We start from the raw sequence: 27,362 nt of genomic DNA on the forward strand, positions 1-27,362 counted from the left end.
GAGTCACGCTAAGCTGCACAAGCTGGATATGAATTTCCTCTGTAGTCCAAGCAGGTCTTAAACTTCAGCTCTCCTGCCTCAGCTTCTTCTCCACAGCTGGGATTATACATCTGCACCAGCAGGAAACAGTGACTTCTGTGGCATATGCTGTGATGTGTATTTGGCCCGTTTAAGCTGGGCTGGCCTCCAGCCTAGCTGACAGGATTTTAGGGTGAGGAGGTCCGGTGAGGAGGCTAACTGAACCATGCAGTTCCTCACTGGAGTTTCTCCATCAGGGGTCGAGATCTCCTCCTCAAGCTATGCTTCTAAGTCGATGCTGCCTGGTCCTGCTTGATTACTTCAAAGCCCCAGTTAGGGAGGAGCACTTTTACCGACCACAATCCTCTCTCTGCAGGGAGCCTTTCCATCTTCAGTTTACAGTGTGACTCAGAAATGGAAGACCAGTGACCACACTCACGCAGGGCTTTATATAAACTGAGCTACATATCTACACACACACACACACACACACACACACACACACACACACACACACATCCCTTACAGATTCTCAGCCATCACAGTACATGCTGCTTCTCCAAATCCAGCTTTGCATCACAGTCATGTCCTCCTCTGGAACTCTCCAAAACCTCTCCTTCCCTTGAATCCGGACACACGAGGCGAGTCACTAAGTGCTTGGCCTCTCCTCTCCTTCATGCCTGCCTTCACATACTCCATTTGGTTATAAATGACAGGATGCAGCTTTCCCCTGTGCTGACGTGATGAGCAGCCAGGAGCCCAGACACGGCATCTTTCTCTCTGCACTTCTGTACATGTTCTTCTGCTCTTCCTCCCCCCATCACCCAGCCCACAGCAGGGCTGCTACCCAGCCTTTGACATCGTTTTCCTTCCCACATCTGGCTTGGATAGAAGCATCATTTCTTGGTCTAGACTCAGTAGAGATGGAAGAACACCCAGCTTGAGCCAGAATCAAGCTTTGGTTGAATCCCAGGTTTTCACAGAACAAAGATGTATAGTGGGGGAGGCTAGTAGAGGGCATCTGATAGGGTATAGAGGCTGACAGTTCTCAGGAAGAGGGTCCTGAGCTGAGCAAACACTGGAAACACGTTTATTGCCGTACCCTGCTTCAATGAAGCCCATAGACCTTGGGAGTGGATGAGCATTACCAGAGTTGAGAAAAATGCAGGCACAGGGGCCGAGGTGTAGTTTCACCTATACCTGTCTCCAGTACTTCCAACTGACGAAGACAAATAGAAGCTATACACAACAGCTCTTTCTGGCCACATAATATGGGGAAACTGAGTCACAATCGCTTTTAAACTATTTTTTATTCCTCTCAAGTCAGGAGATTCCTTGGGAAGGAGATGCCACTAGTGATAAAGTCCTGGAAGAGACAAGTTACTGCATGCCTCCTTGCTCTAAGAGGATCTCAGAAAAGCTTCCAGGGAGTGGCACACAGGGGAACCGGCCTTGGAGAATGTATGAGGACGAGCTGTGTTTACGTCCCACCAGGTTCCTCTCCTAAAGCACAAGAGGTAAAATAATCAGAATCCCTGCTGCAGTCAGCACTGTAGTTCCCTTCTTTAGACGATAGCAGAGAAAGCAGGGACCCGAGAGCAGCGGGTGAAGCTCCCCTCAGAAAGGCCCTGGCGTAAAGCAATTCTGAGCTGCCTCTTCTGTGGTACACCCTTTGTGACTAAGAAGACACCAATGCAGAAGCCTTTCTGTGGGAAAACTTTAAATAAAGAGGAGCCTTATCTCCTAGGAAACCAATTCACTCCTCCTCATTCTCTGTGCAAAAAAGATGGCCAGCTTCCCCTTCTCCCATCCTCAACCCCATTACCATTTCCTTGTTCGAACACTTTACAGTCCAACAAAGCAAGCATTCTCGGGGAGTATATGCTTTATGATGATGAATAGTATCCAGCCAGGGTCCAACACGACTTCCAAATGCATAATCCATTTGAAAAGATATTTGGGGATATAGGAAAACAGACAGCTGCAGAGTCATCTTTCAGATTGACAAGGAGTCCGGGCTGTGAATAGGAAGACAGCTGGGGCCTATGTAACGCTGTTTTCCATTGGGTGGAATTTAGAAAACACATCTCTATTACAAAGCATCTGGTTCCTTGTATCACTATAAGCAATTTTGCCAATGTCATGACCTCGAGGCACGGTGCCCTACAGAAGCATTCATCCACTTACATGCTCCATGTGAGTTTAGACGGACACTAGGTGGGGCAGGAAGGGGAGAAAAGGAAAGAAGAGACCATCTAAGAAGCTCACAGTGTAGGAGAGGAGGCAGACACGTGGATGGACAGCGTACCCTCTAAAGAGATGAATGAAAGGTTTGCTGATGGCACAATGGGGGGTCGGAATTACCAGGTGGGATGAGGGACCCGTGAAGAGAGGATCTTTGAGGACTGAAGAGCAGGTGGAAGGCTGGGAGATGGCTCTGTCAATAAAGGGTTTACCATGACAGCACGGGGACCCGAGCTTGATTTCTAGACCCCACGGGAAAATGCCGGCATGCTGGCAAGTGCTTGTAATCCCGGTGCTCAAGAGGCAGAGATGGACGTGTCCCTGGGATTCCCTGGCCGGCCATCCGGGCACGTCTGGTGAGTTGAAAGCCAGTGAGAGACCCTGTTTCCAATAAACAAAGTAGACAGCACCAGAGGAAAGACGTCTTTTCCACACCTGGACAAAAGTCCATGCAATGATATAGAATGTGATATCACTGTCCATGTTGTAGTTCAATGTGGGATGTCCCTCTGGGCTTATGTTTGAACACTAGGTCCCCATGTGGTGATGTCCTTTCAGGAAGTTGTAGATTTTTAGGAGGTAGAGCCTTGTTGGAGGACACGGGTCAATCAGGGCAAGCCTTAAGGTTTTACAACTTAATTCCTGTTAGTTTTCTTCTTCCAGACTGTGGGCCTTTCTCACTCCTACAGCCATACTTCCCACCATAATGTATGGAGTGTATCATCTTGAACATAAATCACAATAATCTCATTCCACATCAGTTGCTTCTTATCCACATTTGATCACAGCAACAAGTAACTAACAGTCATTCAACAAGTCCGGTGCATACATCCGAAAGCCCAGCACTTGGAAGCCTGAGGCAAGAGGACCACAAATTCATTCTGGACCACAAAATGAGGACTTTCCTCAAAGATCAACCCATCAAAATAAGACTATCACTAATGAGACAGGAGAGGCAACAGGCGACTGGAGAAGGAAGCTCTCATCTCATGAAGGACATGGCTTGTCTGTCCCCAGAACTCTGCATTTGTTTTTTTAAAGGTGTGTGCTCAAGTACCTGCAGAGACCAGAAGGGGGCACTGGATCCCCTAAAGCTGATTCATAGATGGTTGTAAGGGACATAATGTGGGTGCTGAGAATTGAACCTGGGTCCTCTGAAAGAGTAGCCAGTGCTCTCAATCACTGAGCCATCTCTCCAATCCAGATGGATTTTTTTTTCTGTTTTTTGAGACAGGGTTTCTTTATGTAGCCTTGGCTGTCCTAGAACTAGCTCTGTAGACCAGGCTGGCATCAAATTCACAGACATCTGGACATCTGCCTGCCTCAGCCTCCCGAGTGCTGGTCCTCAGGGCTGTCCTTACCCTGTGTTCTCTCTCTCTACTGTGCTGGACTAGTTGGAAACCTGGGACTGGGTTTCCCGGATGTTTCATCTGCTACATTCTAGTTTGATGTTCACCAGTTTGGAATCCAGATTCCAAAAGCAGAAAGAGGTCAAATCCCATGGTCATTCTTCCCATGGAGGCAAGCAGATGTGTGAGCGTCAAGTCGTATTAGCTTGTTCTCATTTGGCTGTGTCTGAAGCATCCATATTTCGTGCACCAGCATCTGTGGCATCCACAGTGACTTTCCAAAGGTTTAACCTGGGCTGCAGCAGCTGCTTCCTGTGTCCCCAGAAAGCTACTCTCAAGGTTTAGAGCTATTGGCCAAATTCAAGCTTTTCCTGACCTTCAGTCTTCCACAGGCTGTGGAAAGCACACACACATATACACACGGATACACACTTTCCGAGGTTTCATAAACGATGTTTAATACTGTCCGAAAACATTTCTGTGGTTCTATTCACCTAATCTAGACTCTGAGTGGGGACATTTTAGAACTGGACTCTTGTGGTTTTTGATGAGAGAGAGAGAGAGAGAGAGAGAGAGAGAGAGAGAGAGAGAGAGAGAGAGAGAGAATGAGAATTGAAGAGCTAGGAAAGCAGGAAATGGGTTATTTCAATAATCAACGGTGCATTGGTGAAGCCCGTAGTTAAGATGGCAGTAATGAGAATGGAAGAGAGAGTGATGGAGAGATATTTGAGGTGTGTGGCCACTCAGAAGAGGGGCAAATGAAATGTGCTCAAAAGGCCTGTGGCTGCTGGTCCAGACAACTGTACCAGTGATGGGATGAGAGCACTCAGAGCAAGAGGAGGAGGAGATACTTGGCAGGCAGCACAGATGATGAGTTCCATGTAGGATGTGCTAAGTTTCTGATCTAGATATTAAGCAGGCTAAATAAATCTGGAAGTGGGAGACTTTTTTTTTAACATTGGGAACATAGATGTGGTCATTAAACCAATATAGTTGATAAAATTGGTTAAGAAAAGTATATGGAACACATACACAAAGAATTCCTTAAAGAACAATCCTGGGGGGGAAGGGAAGTGTCTCATCAGGGAAGGGTGTGTGCCACCAAGCCTGACGACCTGAGTTCAACCCCTACAAGCCCCATTTTGAAAACAGCTGACTTTCACAAGATGTTCTCTACCTACATATATGCTGGGGTGTGTGCACACACAGACACATACAAATAAATCAATGCAAAAGGGACAATTGCTGGGAAACATTAGCTTTAGACCACAACTAGAGGAGAATAAAGTGTAAGAGATCGAGAGCATGGATTACTTCTTTGTGACTGTGAGAAAACACCAGACACACACCAGTTAAAAGAGGAAGGGCTGATTTGTGGCTCGTGGCCTCAGAGTGTTCATTACATGGCTGTTTGGCTCCACGCACTTGGGAAGAACATCGTGCCTGTGGGGAACAGAGTGAACATCTGTTTGTGCCACCACAGACCAGGAAGCAGAAGGACGAAAGATGCGCGCTTGGCCAGTTCCCTCCTATTTTTCCTTTTATTCTGGCAGGGTCCTCAGCAGAGGGCAGTGCCGCCCTCAGTCAGTGGGGATCCTCTCCCTCCCCTTGGTTCTCTCTAGAAATGCTCCCATGGACACCCAGGAGGCACATCTCATTAAATCTCCCAGGTGATTCTTGAGTCAAGTTGACAAAGAAGACTAACCATCATGAGTGGAAGAATCCAGGCAGAAGAGCAACAGATAGGATGAGCTGTCTAAAGTCATGGATAGGGGGCTGACAGTGACATGAGTTATAACTGATGGAAGGAACTTGAACATATAGGCAGGAGCCAGGTTTGGTGGTGCACGTCTTTAATCCCAGCAATCGGGGAGGCAGATCTCTGTGAGTTCAAGGCCAGCCAGGGTTGCATAGTGAGATCATGCCTTAATACATACAATATAAATAATTAAATAATTAAGTAATTAAATAAAATATAAATAAATAAATCTGAAGTGTTAACTTTAAAATAAGAAAGTAGAGGCAGGACTCTAACAGACCCTTCCCATTGCTCAGATGTTACCGCCAGTTTCTCTTCCACATGGTACCTATTCCATACACTGTGGAGATGGGGGAGGAGCGTTCATGTGCTGGAAGCTGTGCCGTCCATGAGGTTTCCTCTCATCCTCTACCTTCTCCCTCATCCTCACAGTTGTTTTCTGTTTTCTCATTGCTTCGTCCCCTCATATCTGAGTCCTGTGTTCCTCTCAGCATGGAGCTGATGCATTTTTGCCTTGTCAAATGGATCATTCATTGCACAGTCTGCAGAGTGTGTGTGTGTGTGTGTGTGTGTGTGTGTGTGTGTGTGTGTGGTGTGTGTGTTTGTGTGTGGTGTGGTGTATGTGGGGTGTGTTTGTGTGTGTGTGTGTGTGTGTGGTATAGTGTATATATGATGTGTGTGTGTGTCTGTCTGTCTGTCTGTCTGTGTTCATTCAGGTACAGATCAATACATAAATATGTGACAGGGCATGTGCACATTAAGCACATACATGTGGTGGGCAGATGTCAACCTCTGGTGACATTCCTCGTGTTGTTTCTGTTTGCTTGTTTGTTGGTTCTGAGTCTATCCCTGACCTGGAACTCACCAAATAGTTAGGCTGGCTGGCCATCCAGCCCCAGGATTCATCCAGCCTCTGTCTCCCCAGCACTGGGATTACAACCATATGCCGACTTGTCTGGCTTTTCTTGGGTTCTAGAAATCAAGCCCAGTCCTTACACTTTCAAGGCGAGTGTGCTCCGTCTGGTTGATCGTCTCCCCGGCCCATCTGCACTCCGTTAGCAGACAATTCATTCAACCTTGTGGAACCCACATTCATGCAGCTTGGGCTTGTGGCAACTCATAGACATAGGGGTTCAAAGGGTGGCTAACAGTCCTTTACGGGGCCTAAAATCAGTGTGACTAGTCATGATCAGACTATTTCACAAATTAATACTAGAGAAAACAACACAGAAAAGCTTTAAAAGAGAGCTGTCATTTCAGGAAACATTTGTCTCAGTCAAAAGCCTCAGTTTCATGCATGGAGAGTGTGATGAGTCACAGAGAAATAAGCAAGATCCCTTACATGGAATATGAAAAGGCCTACCAGGGGGATTGTATTCTATTTTAGTTCTCATTTCCCCAAAGGTAAACAGGCTTCACATGCAAGCAGCTTTTCTGCAAAGTAGTTCTAGGGAAAAGTGAGTGAGAAGACAGAGAGGGGGAGGGGCCAAAAGCCACCAACATGGCAGCACTGGGGCAGCTGAGGGCATCCGGGTCTCCATCTTGCTGGCAACTCTCTGGGGAGCTATATGAAACTGTCCCATCAGAGCAGAGGACGGCAAACTGACCCATCAGAGCAGAGGACGGCAAACTGTCCCATCAGAGCAGAGGACGCAAAGTGTCCCATCAGAGCAGAGGACGGCAAAGTGTCCCATCAGAGCAGAGGACGGCCAACTGTCCCATCAGAGCAGAGGACGGCAAAGTGTCCCATCAGAGCAGAGGACGGCAAAGTGTCCCATCAGAGCAGAGGACGGCAAAGTGTCCCGTCAGAGCAGAGGACGGCAAAGTGTCCCATCAGAGCAGAGGACGGCAAAGTGTCCCATCAGAGCAGAGGACGGCAAGCACTCTCTGCAGAGGGCCTGGGGTTACATATTCTCTATTTGGTAGGCATGCCACCTGTACCCTCCAGAATAAAAGCAACTGTAGGCAATACATACATAAATAGCAGAGTCTTTATCTGCAGGAACCAGAGGCTGCATTAACCCACAGCCCCCATCGCTTGAGCACAGTGGACTGAAGCATTGCTGTTTCCACAAGAACTCTTGCCACGGTGACGGCAGCCCTCGGGAGCAGCAGCCTCCCTCAGTTTCAGTACGATGCTTACCAAGCACATGGAAGGATCTGAGTTCGGAACCCCAGAACTCATGTAAGAAGACAGGTGCAGTAGCACAGGCCTGTAGTCCTCATGCTGAGAGGGTGGAGACCAGAGAATCCTTGCAACGGCCTGGTCAACTAGTCTTGCTGACTGATGCTCCAGGTTCAGTAGAGACTCCGTCTCACAAAAGTAAGGTCAAGAGTGGTAGAGGAAGATGCATGAAAACTACTTTGACCTTTCCACATGCATGTGTGCACACATACATAGGTACTCACCCATGAATATACATACATAAATATATAACAAATGTCCCTGCCACATATTCACACACATGAAAATTGACATCTGGGGGGGGAAAAAAACACAAGCCGGGCGGTGGTGGCGCACACTTTTAATCCCAGCACTCGGGAGGCAGAGTCTCTGTGAGTTCAAGGCCAGCCTGGTCTACAGAGTGAGATCCAGGAAAGGCTCCAAAGCTACACAGAGAACCCCTGTCTCGAAAAAGCAAAAAAAAAAGAAAAAGAAAAAAAGGCATCTGGTATGTTCTTGAGAGTAGAATGGTGTCACAAGGACATGACAAAGTAGACTACAGTCAGGTGAGGTGGATATCTCATGGGTATCTGCCAAATGGCCCACGAGAGGTTATGAGGCTCGAGGCACACACTCACATTTTCATCTGTTCACTGAGATGACGTCATGGGGCTGTCCTGGGTCCTGACACTTTCTGCCAGTGTAACCTTTCTTTCCTCTGGAAATGCCAAGAGCTAGTGTTTTTGTTTTGTTTTGTTTTCTAACTTCTCATGATTCCTTCCCTAATGAAATTAGCTGTTGCATTTGGGGAAATGTTTCCTTTCAGTTCTTGAGACTTAGCCATGTATTCAGCTCTCATTCCTAGCTTGGCTCGCACACACACTACCATTTCAAATAATTTACTCTGAAAAGTGTCCGTACAAAGGAATCGCACCTAATTATTTCTATGCAGCATAAGAGACGTGGTCTGTGTTGTGCTTTTAAGTTCATTTTCATTTCCACATGCTTGCCTTTTCTTTTCCTCCCAAATGGATACATCTAATTACTCCCCTCTTGGCTGTTTTAATTTCACACATTTTTGTACCCTTAGAAAACCAGAGATGAACTAGATTCACAGGCAAGTCATCAAATAGCATTTAGATGGGAAAAATGTTTGCAGAAACATGTCTTTTGTAGCTACACAAGTCTGAGATTATTCCATTTTAAACTACATCCTTAGAGGAGGGCAGAACAAGGCTTTGTGATCTGAGTTACTTTTAGTGACTTTTTATTTGCATATTATATGTCCAAGAGCTCCCTACCATGATAGTCATATGACTGACATGTTCTCACATGACTTACAAGGAACATAAGGCTTAGAGGTTCAGTGTGTGGAAAAATGTATAGAGAAAGTAAGTCATGACATTGCCCCCACCACTGAATCCCTCTGTCTCCGTCCACACTGCTTTCTCATGTACCTAATGTACAACTCTCTTTTGAACTACGGAAGTGCAAGAGGTTTCTTTTGTCTCTTAACTTCTCATAAGGACTTTGTGATACGTACCCATCTACTTTATAAGACAGTGCAAGCTTGATTTTTTTTTCTGTTAAATACAAGCAGGTCCCAGGAAGATAGATTATTTGCAAAGATAGCTATACTAATCCCTCTCATCTACATGTGCTTATGATGTTGCCGCTGCTCCTATAGATAGAGATAGATGAAGAGATAGGTGGTAGACAGATAAATAGACTGAATTAGGAATAGGGACAGAGATAGAGTTAAGAACTGGGATAGAAAGAAAGGAATAGATACAATGATAAGTATATGGATGGGAGCAGAAATAATAGAGGCAAGGAAAGAGAGACAGGGACAGGTGGAGGTAGAAAGAAGTGTGGCAATGGCGTTAGAGGTAGGAATATGTATGAGAGAGAGAGAGAGAGAGAGAGAGAGAGAGAGAGAGAGAGAGAGAGAGAGAGAGAGGACTAAGGTTACTAGTAAGGATAGAGGTAAAGTTAGAGATGTGACTGTAGAATGCCCAGTCTCAGACTGTCTCTTGAAACGCACTCACCCCCTGTGAGGAAGCCTAGGCTCGCTCCAATGGTTGAAGCTGAAGGGGACAGTGGCCCAGCAATAGACAACACCAAATGCCAGGTGAGTGAGTAAAGCCCCCTTAGACCATTGTCTCGTTTCAGCCACCAGTTACTGAGCTACATGAGTGACCCTAGACGATGCCAGTGGAATCGTCCTTCTGGGCACATCCCAAAAGGCTGACCCACAGTGCTGAGCAAGCGTGTGTCACTGCTTTAAGTCATTCTGTTTTGAGGTGATTTGTTATGCTGGAACACACTAGCAGTGGGTGACGTCATGGTCCCCAACTTTGTGGAACTTGAGATTTCCCAAGATCTGACCCCATCATTAGTGCTTTAGGGAATGGTGAGTTTTTCTTCACTTTTGAGGCATTTAGTGTTAGATCCCAAGAGTTGCTTAGGTCCTCCACAGCGTGACCTCACTCTGCAACTTCCTCACACACTGACGCAAGTTCTCCAGAGGGGTGGCTCTGACAGCCCTTCCTCACGTTGCTTGGCTCTCACTGCTGGCTGTAGCTAACGAGCCAAGAATAAGCTCACCTAGGAGTAGCCGGACAACTGGGGTCCCTGGTGATTAATAGAAACCACTCAGCTGAGCGACCCGGAGGCTGAAATCTTTCAAACAATCTATTTCACTGTAGTGCCCCAGAAGGAAAACTATCCCTGCTGATGTGCCCAGAGCTGTGCTGGCCTGCTGGCCCTGGAGAGCAAGTGCAACCCGTCATTAGATGTCATGGCATGGCCTAATATCCTCCAATAAACCTCCTTTCCTACATCAGTTACCTTGTACTGTTCTTGAGTTCAGCAGCTAGTGATAACAAGCTACTATTTAATTTAATAATATAAATTAATGCAGGCCTTGTCCCCTCTTTTAGTGAGCTGGAACCCCAAGGCTGGTCCCAAAGATCTCTTTTCTACTGTGTGAGGGATAAAGGGGTGTAACAATCCTAAAAGGTAATCCTGTTTCCCTGGAAAGTCAGAAAAGCTGGTGTCTTGTTGTTGTTGTTGTTGTTGTTGTTGTTGTTGTTGTTGTTCGTCTACTGCCCAACTCAGCGCACATATCAGATATAAATGAATTCTCTCAATAAAGATTTAACTCTTCTCCCTACTACTCCATGATCTTATCACATGGTCATCAACTGCGCTGTCAGGATCAGCTTGATTGTGGCAGCAGGAAGAGGAGACAGCCCAGAGGATGTTGCCTGTAATGTATATCTCAAGAAACTGGGTGCTGTGTGCAGGGTCTGCTCCCAGCTGTCTACCAGAGCAGGTGTGGCTATTATATAACCTCATCTCCCACGACAGAAAAAAAGAACTATATTCCTCTACAAATGACTGTAATATCCTAATTTTATATAAGATTTCAAAGAGCTGGAATCTTACATAATTTCCACAATTCAGGTCCCAGCAGGAAAAAAAGACGACAGCAGGTAGCAAAGTCACTTTCTGTTACACTTGTACGCGGAAGGTGAGTACTGCTGGGAGGCTCCTGAGGGCATCTTGTTTGCGGTGAAAGATCAACACTCACAGCATGGCAAGCTTCCCTGTGTTCTGAGGAGGCCGGGAACAGATCCGGTTTTGTAACTGAAAAGAAATAAATGTCCAGCAAATTAGAACTACAGGAATTTACCATGTCACAACAATTTTTGCTAAGAATGAATGAATCAAGAGGGAAATGACATGTCCACCTGGCAGGTGGAGATGCAATGCCTGCATCTCTTCAGTTCTGTGAAGGCAGGTGAACAAGGCATTTGAGTGGATTTCAATCTTAGAGAACTTGGTGTCTCTTTGTAAGTGGTTTTCCCACTGACGGGTACCAATTATTTACTTCTGTTAGAGCAAAATTCCTGGTTCTAATTAGAGAAAAATTTCCCCCTCCCTCCACTTTCAGAAACCAAAATGTTAGGTTTTCCACAAGTTAGCAATAAGAGAAAGATCAGTTTTTCTTGTGGAATGAATAAAAGGGGCAAAATTATACAAATGTAAAAGTGGAGAATCTCTCTTCATCCCACTTTACAAACCTAAACGTTTAAAAGAGATTTCTTTACATTTACTAAAACATACTTAGGGGTTTAGTTTTCGTCATCTTAGAACAAGCATCTGGAAACTGGACAGACAGCTCAGTGTCTGAGAGCCCTTACTGCTCCTGCAGAAGGACCCAAGAGTCTGTTCTCAGCATCCAGTGGTGGTTCACACCCATCTCTAACGCCAGTTCCAGGGGATCTAATGCCCTCTTCTGGTCACCACTGGTACTGCATGTACATGGGACACACACACACACACACACACACACACACACACACACACTTTAAATAAATAAATAACAAAGAGGGAGAGGAGAGAAGAGGAAGGAAGGAAGGAAGGAAGGGAGGGAGGGAGGGAGGGAGGGAGGGAGGGAGGAAGGAAGGAAGGAAGGAAGGAAGGAAGGAAGGAAGGAAGGAAGGAAGGAAGGAAGGACCAACTAGTTGTGGTGGTAAACACCTGTATAACTCCAGTGCTCAGGCAGGAGGATTACAAGTTTGAAAGGCGAGGCTGAGCTATAAAGAAAGACTTTGTCTCAAAGAAATAGACCAAAAATGAAGGAAGAAAGGAAGGGAGGGAGGGAGGGAGGGGAGGAAGGGCTTTATTTTCAGTACCACATGAACAATGTGGTGGTGCATGCCTGTAATCCTGGTACCTGGGAGGTAAAGACAGGAGCATGGATCAGAAGTTCAAAGTTATCCATGGCTTTGCATCAGGTTCAAGGCCTGCTTGGTCTACAGAGTAATTCTAGGGCAGCCAGTGACACACAGTGAGACCCTGGAGAGAGAGAGAGAGAGAGAGAGAGAGAGAGAGAGAGAGAGAGAGAGAGAGAGAGAGAGAGAGAGAGAGAGAGAGAGAGAGAGAGAGAGAGAGAGAGAGAGAGAGAGAGAGAGAGATACTTCAAACTCTGTTCCTAGCATATAAATTTCAACATTTAAATATCCCAAGAAAAGATGGAATACAGTGGCAGCTGCCATTCTGCCAAGAACCTGTGCCCATGGCGTACAGAACACTTTCTTTCACTCTTGCACGTACTCACACATTCATTCAGAAACATTTACTGATATATTCTGTATACCAGGTGTTTTAGCCAGTGTTTGGTTGCTGTGAAGAGACACTATGACCATGGCAACTCTTATAAAAGAAAGCCTTTGATTCGGGCTTTCTTGGAGTCTCACAGGTTAGTCCATATTGTCACTGCAGGAAGCATGGCGGTACACAGCCAGACACGGTGCTGGAGAAGCAGCTTGAGAGTTCTACATCTGGATCTGTAGGCGGCAGGAAAAGAGAAAGCCTGGGCCTGGCTTGAGCATCCGAAACTCCAAAACCCACCACCCGTGACACACTTCCTCCAACAAGGCCACGCCTCCTAACCCCTGTCAAGCAGTGCCATTTCCTCATAACCAAGCTTTCAAATATATGAGCCTATAGGAGCCGCTCCTATTTAAACCCCCACACCAGGCAATATGCTAAGACAAAGAGAATTCACATACAGCCCCTGGAGCTGGAAAGGTGGCCCATTGGCTAAGAGCACATACTATTCCAAGCAGAGGACCCCAAGCTTGGTTCCCAGCACCCATGTTGGAACAGCTCACAACTACCTGTAACTCCAGCTCCAGCAGGATCCAATGCCTTTGGCTATCACAGGCACCTGCCCTTATGTGCACATAAGTACACACACACACACACACACACACACACACACACACACACAAATAAAATCAATAAAAAGAAATCTTTGACATACAGTTGTCATAAACAAGCCTACAATATTTTGGAAATTTTGTGTTCTTTTATTCCATACACCAAATCATGAAAAGGAATGTCAATTTTTCCCTTCCATCTCCACCATGGTCAAGGTCATCACTTCCTTAGGGGATCACTGGAATAGTTTTCTGACTGGAATGTCTATATCCAGCTTAGTCTTTGTCCATAGATTTCTCTTTATTACAGTTGCGTTTTAAATTTATTTTGTGAGCACATACATGTGTCTATATGTATGGATGCTTACATACATTTGGAAGTCAGGACAATTGTAGGAGTCATTTTTCTCCTCCACCAGGTGAGTTTCATGAACTCCTTCATCAGACTCAGTGGCAGGCTCCTTTACTGAGCAAGCCATCTCACAGCCCTGTCCGCAGATTCTTTGTAGGATTTTATCACTGACCTACCAAAAAGACTCCTTTGGTCTTTATCACACTTCTGCTCAAAAATGTCATATGGTTTGGCAATAGACTCTCCATAGAGTCCAAGATGGCTGCAAGTCAGTTCTGGAGGGAGGGAACCAGAGGAGCTTGGGATGTTGGGTGTACGTTCCTTGGGAAAGAGCTAGTAACACGCCCACCCTGTGGTCTTCAAAATGGCTGCACGAATTTTCACGTTACTTCCGTCTCTGTCAACTCGAGGCGATGGCACAGGTAGTTGCAAGTGTCCTCCATTCTGCACATGTGGAAAAAACAGCTGGAGATCTCACCGCCAGTGACTCTCCAACCCAGGTCTGCCACCTCCGACCTCTCCTATTTCCCCTAGCCACGGGGCCACCCTAGGTCCTCCACAAGGACTCGGGGACTCGTGACACCGGCGTGTTTGGTTTGATTGGTAGGCTTGAACACTTGATTTTACCCTATTCTTCCAATCCTGCTCACGTTTTCTCCTTTTTGCTGGCAGCTTTGTCTGAAAATCTCCCATTTTTACAGCTAACCCACAGGGCTCAGAGATTACAGAGGTATGTCCTTAGACTGCCTAGTGCATGCTTCCAGGGCTGGGAGGTTAATTACTTCCTTGCTTTTTTTTTTTTAATAGAAGAGAGGTGTTAGGTGTTAAAGAGGGAGACAAACTGAATAATTCCAGAACCAACTACCATTGTCTCTCATTAAACAATCCCATTGAGACCCCCAAATTATTGCATTCCAACCCTTTCTGGAAGGGTTTATTGTTTTGTTCTTTTGTTATTGTTTGTTTTGAGACAGAGTCTTGCCTTGGAGCGCAGCTGGCCTCAAACTCATGCCATGGCAATCTTCCTGACTCAGCCCCCCAAGTGCTAAGGGATCACAGGCATGCACTACCAAGCCTAGCTTTCCCGCTGTGTGTGTGTGTGTGTGTTTGTGTGTTGTATATATGTCTTCATGTGGGTGTGTACATGTACATGTAAAAGCATGCATGTGTGTTGTGTATATGTGTTCATGTGCAGGTATATATGTATAAACGTGAGTGTGTGTGTGTGTGTGTGTGTGTGTGTGTGTGTGTGTGTGTGTGTGTACACATGTGGAGGCCTGAAGTTGATGTCAGATTTCTTCCTCAGTCATTCTCCAACTTATTTTTGAGGCAGGGTCTCTCACTGAACCTGGAACTGTCTAATTTAGCCAGATGGCTAGCCAATGAGCTCCAGGGATCTGCCCCATATCTACCCTATCAGCCCTGGAGTTAGAGATGTGCCTGGTCTTTCTGTGGGTGCCGGGACCTGCACTCAAGCTCTCCTGCCAGTGAAGCAAGAACTTTACAGACTTAGTCTCCCCATGGAGGTAAAGAAAGGAATTCACCCTTCCATTTCTTATCACCTGCTTAAAAAAGAAAAAGTACCATGTTTCACACCTTCAATTTTTTGACAGACAAGCCAGAGACATTCTAGAAGTAGACATCCTGGAGTTGTGACTGTTTGGTCTCTGACTGATGAGTATCTTAGCATCCAATAATCAGAAAAACAGCAAATAGAGAATCCCAAGCCACCTCCCGTCTTCCCAGCCACACTGTGAGTGAGGCACACTGGGGAGGGGACAAGGCTTGCCGGGAGCCATCCATCCGGGAGCCTCTTCCCTGGCCCCCAATTCACACCTGCACGTGAAGCATGGGTTGTCGGAGATGGCTAAACTTAAATACTAATTCCTCCTCCTCTGAGGCAGAAAACTTTGGGGTTGATGTGGTGAAGTCCCTGAGTTGGTCCTCTGAGTTTTCCACATGAAAATTGTTCACTGAGCTCTCGCATGAACCTACACTTCCACCAAGATTCTTCAGAAGAAAAAGCGGCGTCTCCATCAATGGAGATTTTTGTCCCATGCTGAGTGTCACTGTGAAGTCTGTCTGACCTGTGGCTGTCAGGCTGGCGAGAAAAAAGAATTGCTGCTGTGGACTGAGTAAATAAACATGCCCAGGAAACAACAGTTGCAGCCGATAACTCAGAGAGAGAAATGAGGATCGATGCTATTTTTAGTGCTAGCTTCCTGATTATGATTGTGCTTGAAGAGCAACTAGCATGAACAATATACACACAGAGTTCATTTCAGACCCCAAGCCCGCCGCACCGTTCTCGGGTTATTTGAAATGCGCTGTGATCTACAGTCATTTTTCAGCTGGCTGACAAGGAACGCAAGTGTAAGTAGCTACTGTAAGGCCCGTGTGCAAAGGTGATCTGAGGAAAGCTGATCGGAGGGAGGCGATTTACTTGTGGAAAATCTCCTAGGGTAGGCATGGTAGCTTGCTTTTATAATCCCAGGCTTGAAAGGCTGAGGCAAGAGGAGTGTCATGAGTTCAAGGCCAGCCTGTGTTACATAGTTTCAGACAAGTTGAACCAAAGAGTAAGACTCCCATAATCAATCAATCAATCAATCAATCAATCAGTTCTATTGTGTGTATCCCATTCTCCCTCTCAAGCTAACATTTACGAAGACTTGTGGTATTCCAAGTACTGTGCTGAAATTATCTCTTTAATTAGACAACTTTGTGATGTAGGTAGTCTTATTGTATCCATCTTACAGAAGTCTTGCAGCCTAGAAAGCTAGCACATGGACTGGAATGCATCTTTGAATTTACAGTTAAATCCCATGTCATTATAGGTACAGAAACAAGCTAACATATCCTTCTGCTCCTTGTTCTTTGCTGGAAAAAAGGAGAATCATGTCTTATAAGGTGTGCATTTTCCCCAGTGCTGGGGATTGAACTCAGGACCTCACAAATGCAAAGGAAGTTTCTACCATCAAGCTCTATCCTCAGCCCCAGAACTTGGCCTCTTCTGCTCTTCCCTCCCAACCCTTCCCCCACTCTCTCCCACAAGAAGGCAAGGCCTCCCATGGGAAGGTACATTCAGTAGAGGCAAGTCCAAGCCCTTCCCCCTGCCTCAAGGCTGCACGAGGTGTCCCATCACAGGTAGTGGGCTCCACATAGCCCACTTATGCACCAGGGATGGATTCTGATCCTACTGCCATGGGGCCCCCCAAGCAGATCAAGCTGCACAACTGTCTCACCATGCAAAGGGCCTAGTCCAGTCCCATGCAGGCTCCACAGCCATTGATCCAACTTTCATGAGTTCCCTCTAGTTTGGTTTGGTCGTCTCTGCAGGTTTCCCCATCATGATCCTGATGTACTTGCTCATGGAATCCCTCTTCTCTCTCTCCGACTGGACTCCTGCAGCTCTGCCTGGTGACTGGCTATGGTGTGTAAAATGAATGAAAAAAATTTCTTAATAAAAAAATAAAATAAAAACTATGTCCTCTGAGGGCAGAGCCCAGAAAACTGATAAGAACAGAGCTGCCCAGGGTAAGCCAGGAAGAAGCGCAGTGGCCATGCTTGGAACTCCTCCCCTCCCGTCCCTCCTATGCTGAGTCTGGCCCCGAGAATCACACAGCTGCTCTCATTATTTCCCAGACCTGAACTAAGTCACAGGTACCAAAGTCCAGCTCTAGCCACCAGTTCCCTACCACACAAGGAGCCAAGTAGCTGGGAGGGTAATTTCTATGCCCCCCCCATATAACTGCCCATCCTTCCTTCCGCCTTCAAGCTAGATGGTCACTAAAAGGTGTGGACACAAACCACCTTCAACTATATAAACTCTACTAAAGGTGGGACCTTCAGGCCCAGTGAGGCAAGAAACAAACGAATCTGTTACGTGACACTCTGAATGTCCGTGTTGGCAATGCAATACCATGACACTATCTCTGTGTGGAGCTTTCTCATGTTTCGTTTTTTGTTTTTAAATGCGTACGAGTATTTTACCTGAATGTACATTTGTGTACCATGTGCATGCCCGATGCCTCCCAAGACCAGGAAAGGGCATCAGATTCCCCAGAACTGGAGTTAGAGATGTTTGTGAGCCACTGTGTATGTGCTGGAATTGAACCTGGGTCCTCTGAAAGCAAAGCTGTTAACCACTGAGCCATCATTCCAGTCCCTGGAGCCCCACTGTTAACCCCTGAAACTATTACTAAATATTTGCATATTGAGTATATATAGAAAATACAGACTAAAACAAGGTAAAAGCCAAGTGGCCATTTTAAAGGACTGGATATCTGAGTTCTACTAAACTTCTCACACTTGCTGACAGGCTGCTGGCTGCTGTGGTAAGGTATTTCCAACACTCTATGGAGATACCCAGCTTCTGCTCTCTTTCATGTCATTTCCATGGCCAATGTCCACTTGAGGCAGAAATGACCATCCACGCTTCTATCCTAACACACAGGCCAGGCCCATAGTTGGCAGGCTTGATGTTCTTCACAGGCTCATCGTCACTCACATTCCTGAGGCCCAGAGGACAGACGCACACTAGGGTCAAGTTGAATCACATGCCGCCCACAGACGGGAAGGGTGCACATGGAAAGTTAAGGAACTATTTCTGCAAGAAAAGGGACAGAAGCCTGAAAACAATAGATGTTCTCTTAGCCTCTCTTTATTAAATCAGAATTACTTGTGATCCTTTACTAAAATTACTCAGCACTGACACATAAAATATGTAAGCATGAATATAGTTAAGCTTTCCCCTTCACAACACAGTATTTTTAGATGGACCTAATAATAGTAGCACATATTTTAGAGATTTGGGTATCCACTGGTATATAAACGCCTCCTGTTGACATTCAAGCCAAAGACGGAGACCAAAAATCTGCTATTCCTATAGACTGAATCCTTGCTCCTAAGAAGGTGTCCTGATAATTTTACAGAAATGTTTAATTCCAGTTCTCGGTATTTCCAGTTGTCCTACTTCTCAGGAAGAGTGTGCCTACATGTCACATCTCATCTATGGTTCCTTCCGGGTCCCTTCTCATGCTTCTCCAATCTTACTGTTCCCTGATGAGACTAACTTACATTAACTGTATCCAGGAGCTCTCCTGACCTCCGGCTTCCGTTGGCTAGCCAACAGGGAGAACCAGCGGGAGGTGAGGAGGGACAGGAGAGTAAAGAGGAAGCTGTATCCCTCGATGGATGGTCCCGGTACCTGCTGAAGACACCCTTTCCACACCACGGTCTGCATCACCGTTCCTTCCCAGCCCTGCCCTGCTCCTGGACAGCTGACACATTCATGGATCACTGACATACTTCCCACATCTTTGTAAACAATCTCTTTATTAAACTCTCCTCCAGTTTTCCTATTTTAAACATATTGCCTGTTCCTAGTGGGACCTTGGTTAATATAATTTGCAAAAAATTAATAGAAAAGGATCAGAAAGAAATAGAGAGGGTGACTACAGACTATTTCATTAATTGCCTGGTTATTGCTAAAATTTCTTCCCTTGAGGGGACTAAAAAATGCCCACCTCACTAAGGTCCCCACAACAAATTGAAGTTCATCCTGGGAAACCAATGGGTGTATTGAGCTTAATTACAGAGCATGGGTGAGGGGTGCTGACAGGACCATGGATGACCCCAAAAAGCAGATGCACTGAAATGTCTGCATCCAACCTGTCATGAATGATGGCTTCCCCATAACTGCATAGATGGGACCCCCACCAATTAACCTCCCCAGCTTATATAATCTAGCCTTTCCCCCAGACCACATGCAATTATGGCAGAATTGCATAAAATGGCTTGGAGGGGGGACTAGATGCTCCCCAGCCCCTTTCTAGAAAGAATGGCAGCTGTCAACAAACCAGGCTATGATGATCTTAGGCACAGCTGGTCCTGTGATAGCAGCACTTGTTCTGCTCCAAGGATGGCCCTGTCCAATAGCGACAAAGAACAAAATGCTAGAAATGTTCCAAGCAACTTGATGTTTGGATTCATATACATTTTCACTCTAACTACCCTTAAAAACCTACACATTAGAAGTGTAAACCAAGGCTGATATCAGACATTTTCCACTTGAGAGAGAGTTTTAGGATATAACTATTTGGAAATCTCTTCTCTATTTATCTTTTATTTTGTTTTCCTTTTTTTTTTTTTTTTTGAGATAGAGTAATGCTATATTCTCCAGGCTGGCCTTGAACTCACAATCTTCCTGACTGTAATTGTAAGTGTATGCTGTGATGCCTGGCCCTTAGATATAGTTTTGATAAACAGAAGAGATAAAAGAAGGTGATGCTTTGGGACGGTGCCAAGGAAGGTGGAAGATTTGCTATTTAAACTCTTCCTTTCCAGTTTCTTCTTTCACAAGTACTATTCACTGCCAGCTCAGAGGAAACAGCTGTTTCCATTGCAATCATTAACATTTTTCGGTGTTTGTTCCGTTTGCCAAGGTTCTAGAACAATTATGATGCCGGCGGCAGCGGCGGCGGGGGGGGGGGGGGGGGGGGGGGTTTAGAGGAATAGAAGTTGGGAGAGAAAGAATCGGGAGCTTGAGTAGATAGAGATGACACCCCACAGTGGGAGACCTCTGGCGATGAGAGTGTGGGGTAAGGGACAGAGGAGAATGGAGCAGAGGGACCAGATGGTTGGATCACTGGATATTATGCAAGGAGATTAAGGGGGGAGGGGAGCTGGCCAAACTTCAGGACTGTCAGTAACCAGACAACAATAACCTGGGAGCTATTTAGCCTACATCCCACTGAAAACAGGGCTCCTATCTAGTATGGTTCAATGAGCATACTCTAAGGATGGCGGGCTTCCTCATACTTGCCTGCTCTTTGTCAGATCCAATGATAGTCTCTGTTCATAAACAGAGGGAGCAGGGCTGTTGCCTTAGGAGATCTCCTAAATCTGAGAGACAACAGAAGAGAGAGACTAAGAAGGAAAAGATCAGAAATTAGCCTTCAAACTCCCATGCTTCTAATTTACATCAAATTTCCTGTCGAATTTCATAGGGTTGACACGATGGCTCAGCAAGTAAAGGCACCTGCCACAAAACCTAATTACCTGGATTTGATCCCTGAGACCCACATGGTAGAAAGAGAAACACAACCCCCATAAAGTATTATCTGACTTCCACATGCACACATGTGTATATGTATGCACACACTCGGATGCTCCAGTGGCGCAATCGGTTAGCGCGCAGTACTTATGTATGCACACACTCAAGCACACATACATATGTACACACACACATTCATATGCACACAAGATAAATAAAGATATAGCTAAAAATCAAAAGGAAAAATTCCTATCATAGTTCACTGTCCTTTGGCTGGAGCCCTAGGAACTGTCTCAGATAATGAGACTGGGAGTTACTCCGTTTCTGGTCCCCAGCTCCCTGCTGCTGGGACTGGAGCTGGAGCCCAGTGGAAGAACGCTCACCTAGAATATGCTGAGACCTTGGGTTCGATCCCTAGTATAGGGGGAGAATGCCTACTGTTATTCTTGATTGTCTATCTGTTTAAAATATGTTTAAAGATGCTTGTAAAGAATCCAAGGAGTGAAAGAACATATTTGCCTTTATCGTTTTGGCTTTTGAGCATTCTTAAGTCTAAGATGTTTGCCTGGGTGTGCACCCCCAAGACTGCTGCTTTTAGTTGCTCAATTGATTCTGCGATTTAATGGAAAGTACTATCCTCTTTCCATTCAGTCGGGATAATTGTTGCCCAGGCAAATCATTATAATTAAATTCAATTTAAAAGTGAGAACCCACCTGCAACCATATGTTAAATCTGCTTTTGGATAAAGAACTTGGTATTTTCACTTCGTATTAAATGCAAAGGTGTGTGACGACAGGAGATTTTTCAATGGAGGTAGTTAGGGAGCTTCGCCTCTTTTTCAAATGATTAATTATAATTTACATGTGTCTGAAAGGAAATTACTTAAACCTTAGAAAAACATTTCCATTAAATAGAATCTGCCATTAAATGGGCTTCTGGCATGTCGATTTGGTATTGACACAAGAAAATAAAGAAACAGAGATGAGAAAAGTAAATGCAGTGTTTTTAGAGGATGCTTGACTAAAACACAGAGGGTTCTTGGAGAGGACATTTGGCATGGTTTGACTCCCAAAACATCTTCTATCCCCTATTTCCACACCGCGGGGGGGGGGGGGGGGGAGACAGTCTTCCTGATTCAAGCCAATATTCTGTTTTCCTGGCCTTGGTGATTTCATTAGATCAGAGTCAATGGCAGATTTGCTAGAACTTCTGAGAAGAAAAAAAACAATCTTTCTTTTGGGAGCTTCATAAAGAGATCCCCACATACTTCATGGGGGGTGGGTGTTAAATGTAAGACTTACAAGCTGTTGCCCATCAAGAAGCTTCGCCCCCACTGACTATGATTCATGGTGCGGGAAGATACTCTGCATGACACTAGGAGAAAGGCAATCATCAGTATCACCCAGCCAGAATCCCCGCAACCTGCAACAGTGACCTTCCTGTGGGATATACTAGTGAGATAGTGGCATAAACGTTTCGGGAATAACCAACCACTGTTTTTTATTTAAGACCCACTCCATGAGACGACACCCATATCCAGTACTGCTAAAGTGGCCAAGAACCTAAGACTAGATAAGCCATGAGCCTAGGGGACAACCTGCTACTACTGTTCTGCTAAAGGAACAGAGCCACTGAATGACTCCTTGGCAAATGGAACATACTGCTACACCCATGGATCAGTGCTTCTCTCAACCCATATCAGAGAAGCTCCTTCTTGAGTAGTTGACAACTAACACAGAGACCCATAACTTCAAGATGTGCAGATAGGGAAAGACTTCGGAGCACTCGGTCTTAAATGGAATATCTTTACCAAACCTCCCCCCCCTCAAAGCTCAGAGATCTATGCAGAAGAGGTGGCAGAGAGATTGAAAGATCGAGAAGTAATGGTTGACTTCAAGGAGAAAGTGTCTTCCAGACACAACAGGACTGATGCATATTTGAACTCACAGAGAGTGTAACAGTACACACAAGACCTGCACTGATTCAAGCCTGACAGGGTCTCAGAACTGAGAGGGGAAAGTGGATATGGGATCCCACCCCTAGCCAAAAGACTTATCTATTTGCAACTGGTACCAGCTAGCAAATGGAAAATCAGTTTTCTCCAATAGAGTGTCCTTCAACCACACTCCAGGGCAGGCTCCATACCCTGCAGCAGTTGGCCAACACAAATGATTTGTTTTGTTTTGTTTTGCCTTTTGTTGTGTTTTGATCTTATTGGTCTTTGGATGGCTTGTTTTGGATTTGGGGGGGGGGGGGGTGTTGAAAGAAAGTTAGGTGGGGAAGGAGGGAGTGAGTACCTGAGAGGAGTTGGGAAAGGGAACAACATGATCAAAATATATTATTTTTAAAAATTAACTAAAAAACAGAAAGTATGTGAGTGTTAGGTCTCAAAGAAACTCGGGACAAATGACTAACCGAGGTATGGACTCTGGCCACCAGTCATCCTCAGTCCCTACTCACAAGTACCAGGTACAGAGTCATTGGAGCTGGCATACCCTCACGCCTACCCTAAACCTTTTCAGCCCCTGAGATTCACTTCCCTTCCTCCAGCTTCTCCTTTCCTATAAAACCCACCCATTTTGGACACATGTCCTCTTGATTCTCTTGGTGCTCTTGGCTCCTGGTTCCTCTTGTGGCCTCCTCTATCTCCTCTCTTCTCTTCCTCTCTCACTGCCCACCCTCACCCCCACCTGTCTGTCACCTCTTGTGGCCCAGTTCAGTTTGGACCCTTCCAGAGGCTTTTTCTCCCTCATACCTACATAAACCTCCACCTCCACCATATCTAGGAGTAGTCATGGCCTCATTTTTCATTCATTAAGTAACTCTGCCTTTCTCAATCAAGAAGCGAAGTCTAGAGTAAGCAAGGTCACTGATGACTGTATTAGCTACTCCTCTCATCATGGACACAAAGCATCTAACAAAAGCAACTTAGAGGAATGATGTAAGGCATGGTGGTGAGAGCGTGAGGCTGCTGGTCACACCGTATCTACAGCCAGGAAGTAGAGAAAGGTCAGTTTAAGTACTTAGCTTGTTTTTTCCTTATTGCCCTTTTTTTACTTATCTATCACAGTAGCTCATGCTGTGCACATGTAGAGTGGTCTTTCTGCTTCAGTTAAATCCCTCTGGAAACACCTCCATAGACACACCTACACATGTGTCTCCCAGGCAATCTTAAATTCAGTCAATTGACAGTGATGATTAACTATTATAAGTCTACTCTTGTCAACTTGACACCCATTTTAGTCCATAATAGCCCACTTCTGGTTCCCTAAGAGGTTTTTGGCTAGCTCAAAGAAAATGGCACTTAGCTCATCTTCAAGAGTCCCCTAAGTCTTAACAGTTCTAACACTCTTCAAAAGTTGTTGTTGTTTTGTTTTGTTTTGTTTTTTAAACTCATGGTAATCTCTTAAGTGAGACTCATGTAAAATTAAAACTTAAGTAATATTTGTCATATACAATGTCACAGAATAAATATCCCCATTCCAGTAGCAAGAGTCAAGTATAGTAAGGAAAAATCAGGCTCAGACAAAGATGAAGCCCAATAGGGAAAACTACAAATCCTGCAGCCTTGTGTCTGGAATCCCCTCTTAGTATCATCATCTGATCCCCAACAGTCTAGGGGAGCCCCAGCCCTCCAGCCTTGCAGCCCACCACATATTTAACCTCCTTTTCAGGCCAAACCCATCCTTAGTGCTGTCCTGTAATCCAGAATCTCCATTAAAACCTGGGCCTCACCTTAACAGCTTCAGATAAGGACCTCTCAGAGCCTCCTTGCGGGAAACGCTACCTTGCCACCCGTTGCATGCTCAGCCACTGCTGTAGTGTCCTCGCTCCTTAGCTGACACAGGAAAATACTTCCCTGGACAGTTGTCTTCGAGCAGTGATCCCCTTCAGCAGCAATCTTGATTTAGTCTCTCTGCTTTCAGCTGAATCTGTATTTCTAGATGCTGGAGCCTTGGCTGGGGAGGGTCTCACCGCCCATTCTGCAGATGCAAAGCACATGGTCTCACCTAAAAGAGTTAATGACTACAGATGCTGTCTGCACCCCATGGTCTGCAACTAACCTCATGCCATGTTCATTAATAAACTCCACATTTTTCATCTCTTTCTAATTTGAATTCTCATTATAAACGCAGTAAAGAAAAACCATACCACAGCCAAAATGTTACACTATCTCTACCACCAAACAAATTAGTACACTATTGGGTTCAGCCTGACTCAGATTTCTATAATACGGACAAATTACAGCCAGATTCCTTGACAGAAAACAATCTTAATAACTTCTGACCCAGGTTTCAGCAGAGACCTTGTTCCTCTCAGAAACCTCATAAGCTGAACCTCTACTTTCCACATCCCTCTCAGTATTCTGTTCTTCTGAGCTCACCAGAATAGCCCGCCAAATTCTGCTTACAGTATGCCATGGCTCTGAGGCCTGTAGCTCTATACTCTCACGAATTTTCCCACAAACTGGTTGTAAAGGCCTGTGAACACTCCTCAGTATTAATTTCCTGCTTTCAGTCACTCTTCTCGTTGCTCTTACCACACCCCTGACAAAGGCTACTTGAGGGAGGAAGGATTTATTTGGCTGTTTGAAGGGCCAGTCCATCCTAAGGAGAACGCAGTAGTGCGAGCATGAGGTGCTTAATCACATCATGTGTCCTTGGGGAGACAGAGGTGAGTGCTAATGCTCAGCTTGCTTTTTTCCCCCTTTTCCTTTTCATTCTACTCTAGGATTCCAGCCCATAGGATGATGCCATTCAGATTCAAAGTGTGTTTTCCCTCTTGTGTGAAACTTCTCCAGAAACACCCACATAGACATGCCTGGATGTGTGATCCTAGATGACCCTAGGTGAACCTAAGTGATCCTAGATCCAGTCGAGTTGACTGGATCACCACAGAGGTATAATTTAAGTCATTCTGAGAAATGAGAGACACTTGTAGATCATTCACCTGTGAGTACTCATCTTCATGCTTTGAGCTAATTTTGGTTTCAGATTAGTTCAACCACTAAGATTTTGACCACATTGAAGCAAAATGTCTTCCAGTGTGTGACTCAGTATGGCACCGGTCAACACCTGCAATATTGAGATGGTGTTTAGGATCTGGGGCTCCTAGGCCTGACTGAATCACCTGAAAACTTAATAAACATGCATGTAAAACTTGAAAACCAAGCCGGGCGGTGGTGGCATATGCCTTGAATTCTAGCACTTGGGAAGCAGAGGCAGGCAGATTTCTGTGAGTTTGAGGCCAGCCTGGTCTACAGAGTGAATTCCAGGATAGCCAGGACTGTTTTACAAAGAAACTCTGTCTTAAAAAAAAAAAAAAAAAAAAAACCTGAAAACCAGGCTGGGCATGGGGTACCATTAATATTAATATTCAGGATGCTGAGGCATGAGAATATCATTACAAGGCTGTACTATGGAGTGACACCTGTTAACCCTCTCCTTCTCCCCCACCAAAAAGAAGATAGAAAATCCCAAAGACCAATAACTTTAGGAAATTACTTTTTAAATAGGTGATTTGAGAACAGGATCTCATAAAAAAAAAAAATTAGCCTGAGGGAGAAAGAAACAGAAGAAGGTAAAAACAATTGAAGAGGTAGACATGGGGCTGGAGAGACCATTCAGTGGTTAAGAGCATTTTGTTGTTCTTTCAAGAGACCCAAGTTCAATTCCCAGTGCCCAGACAGCTCACAACTACCTGTCACTCCAGCTCCAGGGGATCCAATGTCTCTGACCTCTACAGGTACCCACCCCAGCACACACATACGTGCAAACACCATTAGTTTTAAAATATATATATATCGATATATATTGTATTTTATACAACATCAGTTTAAAAAATAAATATTTTTAAAAGCACATTTAATTCTGTTATTCAGCTTTTAATTAATTAGAATCAAATTTTTAAAGTACTGTGCCAGACCTTGATAGGACAGATTACAAGGCCAAATAGCACGAACTCTACCCTTCAAGGGTTTGTTGTTTTTTCAATCCGATAGGTTTTGCATCATTGAGAACAGAACGTCTGACATAAATAACCCATGCAGATCTGTTTACTTTAGCTCATGTTGCAGAGGTCTCTGTCCACAGTCCTTGGGTCCACTGATTTGGGCCCATGTCAGGCTGACCATGTTGGCAGTGGGAGTGTGTAGTGACAGGCTGTTCACTTCGTGGTAGACAATAAACAGGAATAGGAGAGGACTGGAGTCCAGGTATAACCTTCAAGGGCACGCTTCCCCCACATGATCTATTTCCTCCAACTAGGTTCTACCTCCAAAAATATCACCACCAGCCAGGAGCCAAGTGTTCAACACAACACAAGAGCCCATGGGGACATTTCCTCCTCAAACCATAGCAGTGAAGGAAGACGCTTGTGTGCGTCTAAGTCCAATGCCCCCGGAAGACAAGTGCTGAGAAATCCTTTCCGTCACTTCACAGCTTCCTCAGAGTGTTCACACTCATCCCGTCATTTGGTTCTCACAACAGCCCTTCGAGATAGGCAGCTGCACTGCCTCATTTGGCATAAAGCAACTGAGCTCAGAAGTGTGCAAAGATGTAAATGAATGTCACCGTGGCATTATTCAAAGGGGGAAAAGAACCGAAAACTGTTCACATTATCTATCAACAGTGGAGTGGCTAAACACATTCCGTTCTTCCAGAAAAGGAAGTAGTAGGCAGCTGTGGAGA

General features: G+C 45.2%; 1 protein-coding gene across 1 annotated transcript in view; it reads right to left on the bottom strand.

Moving 5' to 3' along the window:
* The window catches only part of Grin2b (glutamate ionotropic receptor NMDA type subunit 2B), a 668,532-nt gene that overhangs the window by 506,799 nt on the left and 134,371 nt on the right, over positions 1–27,362 (bottom strand). The window contains exons 4-9 of the mRNA XM_076568099.1: positions 24,409–24,656; positions 16,861–17,043; positions 13,968–15,719; positions 12,279–12,400; positions 11,666–11,747; positions 10,985–11,185 (exon numbers count right to left, since the gene is read on the bottom strand). The gene's annotated coding sequence lies outside the window, so the exon portion shown is untranslated. The remainder of the gene's footprint in view (positions 1–10,984; positions 11,186–11,665; positions 11,748–12,278; positions 12,401–13,967; positions 15,720–16,860; positions 17,044–24,408; positions 24,657–27,362) is intronic.

Source organism: Peromyscus maniculatus, chromosome 3 (assembly GCF_049852395.1).
Source record: "Peromyscus maniculatus bairdii isolate BWxNUB_F1_BW_parent chromosome 3, HU_Pman_BW_mat_3.1, whole genome shotgun sequence".
NCBI classification, from domain to species: Eukaryota; Metazoa; Chordata; class Mammalia; order Rodentia; family Cricetidae; genus Peromyscus; species Peromyscus maniculatus.